This window comes from Triticum dicoccoides, chromosome 7A (genome assembly GCF_002162155.2).
Source record: "Triticum dicoccoides isolate Atlit2015 ecotype Zavitan chromosome 7A, WEW_v2.0, whole genome shotgun sequence".
In the NCBI taxonomy this organism is placed as follows: domain Eukaryota; kingdom Viridiplantae; phylum Streptophyta; class Magnoliopsida; order Poales; family Poaceae; genus Triticum; species Triticum dicoccoides.
Genome location: NC_041392.1, coordinates 483,901,233 through 483,910,559, shown reverse-complemented (window position 1 = coordinate 483,910,559; position 9,327 = coordinate 483,901,233). Strand labels below are relative to the sequence as shown.

The window sequence follows — 9,327 nt, the reverse complement described above, 5'->3', positions numbered from 1 at the left end:
AGGGGTACCCAAGTGTTTAAGTCCATATGAAAAGATTCAAAACTCCAAATTTGAAATTCAAACCAACTAAAATCAGGCAAAGAAAAGAGGGCAAAAACCAGGCTGTCACAGTTGGCGCCTTGAACTTGCTAGTTGTGGTCTCGACGTGGCGTTGTGGGGAAATGGACCCCTGAGGAGCCTCTTGGTTGTGAAGGCGCTTTGAGCCTGTGTCACGGCTGGGATTGGAGTGCCGGACATTGAAACTGGAGCCACCACCTATGACACACAACACAAACACACGTGAAAAATGAGAAGGATTATTGCAAAGACCAAGGCCAAAACCAAACAAAACATGTAGAAATGAGATTGTGAGGACAAAATAGAGTAGTTTTTAACCCAACGGTAGTACCGGGCCAGGATGCGGACACTACAAGAAATCTGTTAATCCATGACGGAGATGAACCGTCATAGGTGGGCACAAAACTGTCAGGGTGGACGTCCATGACGAATTTGAAATCCGTCATGTATATCGCGTCATAATTTCACCACGGTGCACTCCATGACAGATTACCAAAGCTTGGCCCACTGCACCTTCACACGGGCGAAAGCCCGGCGTGCACCTTCGATGCAGACGGACCGCTTGACGACCTCTAGCCGTGGGCAAGCATCCACAAGCCGCCTCACCAGGCCGAAGTAGCTGTTCGGAAGGGCGTCACCAGGCCACAGCCGGACTATAAAGCCCTTCATGGCCTATTCGGCCACCTTGTGCAGCTCGACCAGCTGCTTTAGCTGGTCGCTCAGAGGCATCGGGTGTTCAGTCCCAGTATACTGAGACCAGAACAGCTTCTCCATTGAGCTTCCCTCCTCGGCCTGGTAAAACTGTGCGGCATCCAACACGCTGCGGGGCAAATCTACAAATGCTCTTGGAGAGCTCCGAATTCGGGTAAGTAATCGGTAATTTACTTTTACATGCTTTCTTCACATATAGAATGCCTTACCCGCCGCTATCTTCTTCATTGTGTCAATCTCCTGGAGGGCCTTTTGGGCTTCTGCCTTGGCACTTTTTGCACTCTCGAGGGTTGTGGCAAGCTCAGACTCTCGCGTCTTCGAGTCAAGCTCCAACGCCTCGTGCTTCGTCACGAGAGCCTGGAGCTCTTGCTGCACCTTGCCCACCCGAGCCTCTTGCTTTTCTCGCTCGGTGCTCCTTGGCCGCTTTATCTTCGGCCTCGGACGGCGCTTGCTTTAGGGTCGCCACTTCGGTCGTGGCCCCTGGCAAATTCACGATGATCTTGTCATTTTGCAATCGCACTCTTTTTATACATATCCGCAGACTAGGTACTACTTACCTTTGTTCTCCTCGAGCTGCCTCTTGACAAGGCCGAGCTCGTCCTGGGACCCCTTAAGGTCCTGCTTCTGTACGATGACCTCCGCAGTCAGTGCGGCGAATGCCAACAGCGAAGCCTGCATATGCATATTGACATACTCATATTAGACTCCTGCGATATTTTTTGATCCTTTGTTCGGCTTTTCTTTGTGAACACCGAACAGAGCATCAGGGGCTACTGTCTATGCGGTAATATTTTTACTATATTTTAAACACTTACCTCAAGCCTGTTAGAAGGATGGCACAGGCTTCAGTCAATCCGCTCTTGGCGGACTGAACCTTCTGGATCACCGCACTCATGATAGTACGGTGCTCCTCGTCGATGGAAGCGCTGCGAAGCGCTCCTAGCAGATTGTCCGGCACCTCTGGATGGACAGAGGTCACCGGTATAGGCGTCTCGCCCCTCTTAGAAGGAGGCCACCTGCCCGAGCCCGGAACCACTGGAGGTTTCGGCGCGTGTTCGGCTAAGGGCCAAACTCGGAGCTCTCGGGGGCCTTGTCCCCTCGGCTCTCAGAGTCCGGGAGGCCGCCTTGAGGCGCCTCCAGGACTGTCTCCCCTCGACCCGGTGCCTCGTGAGACAGCACCTTGGCGTCGTCCGCAGGATGAGGGGAGGTGGCGGTCGGGGCGGGATCGCTATCCATGTCCGACGAACCCAGGGAGCCGTCCGATGAATCAATACTGGCTCGTGGCGGCCTGCATAATCATGTTCGGCGTTAGGGAAAGCAGTGCGACAAAGGAATACTATGAGTTACTCTGGTATCCGAATACTTACGATCTCCCCAGGGGCTTGGCCTTGGGCAACTACTCGTCTTCGCCTTCGTCGGTGGCGGTGGAACTGTCCGGAAGGAGAGTCCTTCCCTTCTTGGACCCTTCACCCCCACCCCCCCCAGTTGGGACGGCCTTCCTTTTCTTGTCTCCCCCACCTGGAGGGGGAGCATCTTCCTCTTCCTCCTCGTCTTCGGGGGAGGAGTGTGCCATAGAGTCATCGGACGATGAGTCCGATAAAACCTGGCGTCGGGAACTCTTTCAGGTTCCCTTAGCCTTCTTGGTCTTCTCTGGCACCTTGTAAGGAGCCGGAGTCAGCATCTCCGTCAGGAGAGCGTTTGCTGGGCCTTCGGGCAAAGGAGCCGGACAGTCGATCTGTCCGGCCATTTCCTGCTAGTCCTGTCAAAGGAACGGGACCTTAGATACCGCATAGAGTCAAACTATGTAAAACAAGTATCTTGTAAGAGGTAAAACAGCTTACCGCGCTGGCTTGGCGCTTCGCGCAGAATCCGCGATCCTCGATAGTAGGAGGAGGAACCTCGGCGCCCTTGAATAGCACCTTCCAGGCATCCTCGTGTGTTGTATCGAAGAGCCTGTTTAGAGTTTGGTGCTGCGCCGGGTCGAACTCCCACAAGTTGAAGGCCCGTTGTTGACACGGGAGGATCCGGCGGATGAGCATGACCTGGACTACGTTGACGAGTTTGAGCTTCTTGTTCACCATGTTTAGAATACATGTTTGGAGTCCGGTCAGCTCTCCCGAACTACCCCAGGACAGGCCCTTCTCTTTCCAGGAGGTGAGCCGTGTGGGGATGCCAGATCGGAACTCGGGGGCCGCTACCCATGCAGGGTCACATGGCTCGGTGATGTAGAACCACCCCGATTGCCACCCCTTTATGGTCTCCATGAAGGAGCCCTCGAGCCATGTGACGTTGGGCATCTTGCCCACCATGGCACCTCCGCATTCCGCTTGGCGGCCGCCCACTACCTTCGGCTTGACATTGAAGGTCTTTAGCCATAAGCCGAAGTGGGGCTTGATGCGGAGGAAGGCCTCGCACACGACGATAAACGCCGAGATGTTGAGGATGAAGTTCGGGGCCAGATCGTGGAAATCCAGGCCGTAGTAGAACATGAGCCCCTGGACGAATGGGTTGAGAGGGAATCCCAGTCCACGAAGGAAATGTGTGAGGAACACTACCCTCTCATGGGGCCTAGGGGTGGGGATGAGCTGCCCCTCATCTGGGAGCCGATGCGCGATGTCGTCGAGCAGGTATCCGGCTCTCCTCAGCTTCTTGATGTGTCCCTCCGTGACGGAGGAGACCATCCACCTGCCTCCTGCTTCGGACATGGTTGGAGAAGGTTGAGGTGGGAAGTGCGGACTTGGGCGCTGGAACTCTAGTGTGCGAAAATGGATGAGCAAAGGAGGAAGAAGGCGTGGATGAAAAGGTGAATCCTTATCCCTTTATATGGGCGGACAAAACTATGCGTCCCCACTAGCCTGGTAAAACTCGCTTATCCCCCAGGCGCCATAATCGATGGCGCGGTTGGGTTACCCACGCCCGTATTGATGAGAATCCCGTAATAAGGGGACACGATCTCTGCTTTGACAAGACATGTCAAAAAACTGCCTCGCGTTATGTGCAGGGCTAGTTAAAGGAAACGGTTCGAATAATCATCGGGCCATGACATAATGTCGTGCTGCCAAAACAAGTCAGCAAATTAGATTTGTGAAAATATTATTCTCTCTATGGTGGTATGTGGAACTTATTTTGCAGGGTCGGACACTATCCTTGTATTCAATTTCTTCCGTGATGTATTCGGAGGAGGAACCCGCCTTGCAATGCCGAAGACAATACTGCGCGTCGGACTTGTCGTCATTGAAGCCTGGTTTAGGGGCTACTAAGGGAGTCCTGGATTAGGGGGTCTTCGGACAGCCGGACTATCTCCATTGGCCGGACTGTTAGACTATGAAGATACAAGATTGAAGACTTCGTCTCGTGTCCGGATGGGACTCTACTTGGCATGGAAGGAAAGCTAGGCAATACAGATATGTGTATCTCCTCCTTTGTAACCGACCTTGTGTAACCCTAACCCTCTCCGGTGTCTATATAAACTGGAGGGTTTTAGTCCGTAGGACACAACAACTACAACATACAATCATACCATAGGCTAGCTTCTAGGGTTTAGCCTCTCTGATCTCGTGGTAGATCTACTCTTGTACTACCCATATCATCAATATTAATCAAGCAGGACGTTGGGTTTTACCTCCATCAAGAGGGCCTGAACCTGGGTAAAACATCGTGTTCCCTGCCTCCTGTTACCATCCACCTTAGACGCACAGTTCGGGACCCCCTACCCGAGATCCGCCGGTTTTGACACTGACAGTCATCATATTATGCATATGTGACTTTCTAGAATTTTCCTGGATTTATTGGAAAATATTTCTTGTAGAAATATTTCAAATACTTTAAATGGACAGAAATGGTTTTGGAGGATTTTGCCCAATATTTTGAACATGACCATGTGTTGAAACTCTTATATATGGAAAATATATGTCCACTTAGTTTCCCTGATTTTTTTCAAATATTTATGAAATAATAAATAATTTTTCCCTATTAAAGACCATTTCTGGCCTTAAGAAAAAGCTTTTAAATAAAATAGGAAAATAACTTCTAAAATTATATTTTTGTGGTTTATGGGAATCCTATATCTAATAGGTTTCAAATATACTCTTTGAAATATTTTTCACACCCCAAATCAAGTACTTGCAGTGCAAACCTCAATTCAGGGGGTTTTGGAAAACTAATTTTAGAAAATACTTTTTGGCCAAATTATTTTTGTAAGAAAATACTATATTGCACTATACACATGGCATGATCATTAGGCAGAAGCTTGGGGCAAGCAGATGAAGTATGTAAGGTGGAGTAGTTGACTTTAGAGAGCACTTGAAAAACACAAAGAGAAAACCAACTCAAAAAATAAAAGCCAAATAATGCAAAAGTTTTTGTCAAACCACACTTTATCATGATTTATTAGCTTAAGTGTTGTCGCATGAAAATCGGGGTGTGACACGTAGAGTAGCTAGGGGTGGTCGGACGTCGTCGGAATCAACCTCTCTAGTGGAGGCAGAGAGCGGAGGTTGCCGGAGACGAAGACGACGGCGAACAGAGGCGACTCCAGGGGCTCCAACCAGGCGGAACAGCACCACTGGAGAGCGGAGGAGGCCCTAGAAGGGATCGCCAGCGAGCTCGAGCTCGGGGACGGTGGCCCGCGGCCTGCCCGGTCGGGCTACGGCTATCTATGAGGTTATGGAGTGTGTAGGAGTCGTGGATGGTGCTCGAGGAGGCCGGGGAGGGCTCCATTTATAGCCGAGCGTCGAGGAGGGTTCGGGCTCCGCCGGTGGACACCTGGACACGGCGCCCGGCGACGAACAGCATCACTGAGAGGGGGAGGAGGAGACGCTGATCATGCAGGGACTATGGGCGAATGGGGATGAGCACAGGGGCACTGGAGTGACGACGAGAACAGTGCGCACCGCACTGTTACATTGGTCGGACCGCACCCGTGCTCGCGGCGGCGAGCTCCGGCGTCGGCGAGCGCTAGGAGGGAGTTAAGAGAGCTTGGACGAAGATTGTGGCCAAGATTGGCAAGGCTAGGCAGTCAGGGAAGCGAGCACGCGAGCAACAGAGGCTCGGGCGCGACCCAGAGCGTGTCGGCACGCAGGTTGGCATCATGTACACGCGTGGTCACCGCGTGAACTCTGCCCTCAGGCCGACCTAAGTCCAAATTTCATGTCTGGCTTGTTGTTCGTAGTAGTTTTGAAGATTACCATGCTTTGGTTTGGACCCAGACGCGGTAGGATGGATATCAACCGCCTAGTAAGTTTCTGATCAGTAACTTTGAGATCTTACTGTGGTCAAACGGCTAGGAGTTGGGAGCTATCATATACTAAGGTGATGATGCATAAGAAAAATCAGCCACAATGGAGCAAGTAAAATGGTAGTTGCTGTAGAAACCACCATTTCTGTCCAAAACAGGAAATATTTTCTGTAGCAAAAATATTCCAAAAAGTTATGCAATATTTTTGCTCGGGAAGGTGCCCGATGGTTCAAAGAATATTTGTGAATTTTCTCAGATTTTTGTGGGCAAGAAAAATTGGGGTTGCTTTGGAGCACATTGAGCTGACTAGGGTTTAAGAGAGGGAAATGAATATTTTTCATTTAATAAAAATATTCCAATTAATATTTTAAGGTGAACCAGAGTGGGGATGATGGTTAGAGAGGGAAATGGGACACTTGGGTGAAAGCCAAGGGGTACCCAAGTGTTTAAGTCCATATGAAAAGATTCAAAACTCCAAATTTGAAATTCAAACCAACTAAAATCAGGCAAAGAAAAGAGGGCAAAAACCAGGCTGTCACAGTTGGCGCCTTGAACTTGCTAGTTGTGGTCTCGACGTGGCGTTGTGGGGAAATGGACCCCTGAGGAGCCTCTTGGTTGTGAAGGCGCTTTGAGCCTGTGTCACGGCTGGGATTGGAGTGCCGGACATTGAAACTGGAGCCACCACCTATGACACACAACACAAACACACGTGAAAAATGAGAAGGATTATTGCAAAGACCAAGGCCAAAACCAAACAAAACATGTAGAAATGAGATTGTGAGGACAAAATAGAGTAGTTTTTAACCCAACGGTAGTACCGGGCCAGGATGCGGACACTACAAAAAATCTGTTAATCCATGACGGAGATGAACCGTCATAGGTGGGCACAAAACTGTCAGGGTGGACGTCCATGACGAATTTGAAATCCGTCATGTATATCGCGTCATAATTTCACCACGGTGCACTCCATGACAGATTACCAAAGTTGTCATGGATGTGATCCCCACCGATGACAGAAATGCACCGTCATGGATGCCATGCCGTTAACATCGTTAACGTGCATGCCATGTCATCGTCTGACGTGGGAGCCAACATGGATCTGAGATGGCAGTCCATAAGGTTATCGGCCCACTTAGGATTGTGGCACAGTATTTTGGTTTCGGCCTATGTGAAGATTGAACCAATGAGGGTTACAAGCCACTAGTTTTAGTTATGGCACATTTCATAATCGGCCCAATAATCTCAGCTCAGACTGATGTCTTCAGCCCACAAATTCTATCCAAATCAATATCCATAATTAACATTTTCATCCCTAAAAAAATTAACATTTTCGTCACATCAGTTATTTTTTTAATAACTCAGGCAATATCACTCAACAAAAATAAATGACAAATGCCACCAAAATCAAAATGTGCACCATAAAAAATAAAATTACAAATTACTCCCTAAAGCACTATGCAACCATTGCCACCCCCTTGTCGTCACCCAGCGCTCGCCGGAGATCCTGCACATCCATCCCTCCATGGCCGCCCTTTTCCAATCTTAGCACACATCGACGCCATCCGTGTACGCCAGATAAGCAGCGGTGGGAGGGGATGACGAGCATGTCATCGCCCCTATGCCATTGACCTCCAGCATGCACGGTGGATGGGGAAAACACTGATCGGCGACGACATCGACCCCCGTAGTCCACAACACTGACCGCCGCCAGTCGAGATAGGAGGTCGTTGCAACGATTGGCCATCGATGGCTGGGGCCACCACTACAAAGATCTACGCGACGGGTCAGCACATCTCCTCGGCATAGGGTCAACGAAGCCCCACGCCTCTCGGTGGCCCAGCGTGACGCCCCGCCGGTTGTTGGGGTGTCTGCACTTCGTGGTGGCGCTCCTTCCCTTACTGCGGCCTCCGAGCTCCAAGACCTGCAAGGAAAGGGGGATGAATTGGAGAATGGGCAGCGGAGATCAAGAAGAGCAGGGGCTAGATAGTAATGAATTGATTTTGAGGGAGAAGAGGACGAGAGCGGCCTCGGCGCAGATGACGTCGGGATCACCATAGAAGTCTTCCTCCTAGAGGCCGGCGCAACGGGTCGACGAGAAGCATCGACGGCTGGGCCCTCGGTCGTCTGGCACACGGTGGTGGTCCGTTTCGGAACGCCGAGATGCGACCAGCGAGATGGGAGGCACTTGGAGAAGAGGCTAGGAGGAATGGCGGCTGATTTCTCGGCGGAAGAGGAGTTGGTGGGTGCGGGGTTAGGAGAGAAAGAAGATAGGATAGGGTTTGCACGCCATCCGTCGGATCTTGGAAAATCGAACGGTTGAAATTGGCGATCCGTGGGCATGTTGGTTCGACTAACCAGAGGGCACGATTTCACTCAAGTTGGATCGCCCCTCGACTGAGAGATATAATGGGCTTTTTCTGCTTTCAGCCCAACAACGAGTAACTTTTACATTTTTGTTTCATATTTCCCCAATAACTAAATAAGCTATACGTGTGAAGTAGTAACTTGCAAAAAATATCTTATGTACCCCAATACATTTTTACATTAGATATGCTAAATATATGTTTTTAGGAGTTTCAAAAAAATCCAAATGATATATTTTTTCTATTGTTTAATGAACTTTCACATGTGTATTGAAAATCATTCCACTTCGAACTACATTTGTGTGAAAAAAGTTATATAATCTTTTGAAGTAGATATTCAAGTGTATATGTTTAGGTCATATCCCAAAATGGAACAATGTTTCAAAAGTTTTTGTGAAGAATTGAAACTTCTATTTGCAACCTATAGGGGGGAAGGATAATATATCTTAAAGAGATCAAAATCATGTAATTTATCATGAAATAACATAATGGGTGCATATGCTTGGCAAAATTTCTCCTCTTGAAACCATGATTCTTCCTCGAAGATGTTCCACTTTCCAAGTAGTGTACGCCATAAATTTTGTGAAACCTTCTCAAAGTTTTACCACACTCTCTAAGGATCATATGGTGACACCATGCCAGGTTCGTGTGTTTTCAAACTTAGTTTAAATTTTATAGACTACAACATGATAAACTACATGTTTGGGGTCGAGTCTTGGCACCCTGATGTTTGAAATTCCTCCTCTTTTCTTGGTTAAAGCCTAAACATAGACTCATTAACAAAAATAATAAATTTAAACTCCAAAAAGTGTGAAATGTTAACATGGATCATGTGATGCATGTAAATACACTTAATTTCTTAAGTATTGCAAACAAACTCCAAAAAGTGTGAAATGTTGACATGGAACATGTGATGGTGTATGTTGAGCGTAGAAAAAAATTCAATGTGAAACACTAAAG

General features: G+C 48.8%; 1 long non-coding RNA gene across 1 annotated transcript; it reads right to left on the bottom strand.

The window, feature by feature from the left end:
• Positions 1–7,264: 7,264 nt before the first annotated feature.
• LOC119332381 lies at positions 7,265–8,257 on the bottom strand. The gene is made up of 2 exons (XR_005160922.1): positions 8,057–8,257; positions 7,265–7,925 (listed from the first exon to the last, which is right to left on the bottom strand). It is a non-coding gene; the product is annotated as an uncharacterized LOC119332381 (long non-coding RNA).
• Between the last annotated feature and the right edge of the window lie 1,070 nt (positions 8,258–9,327).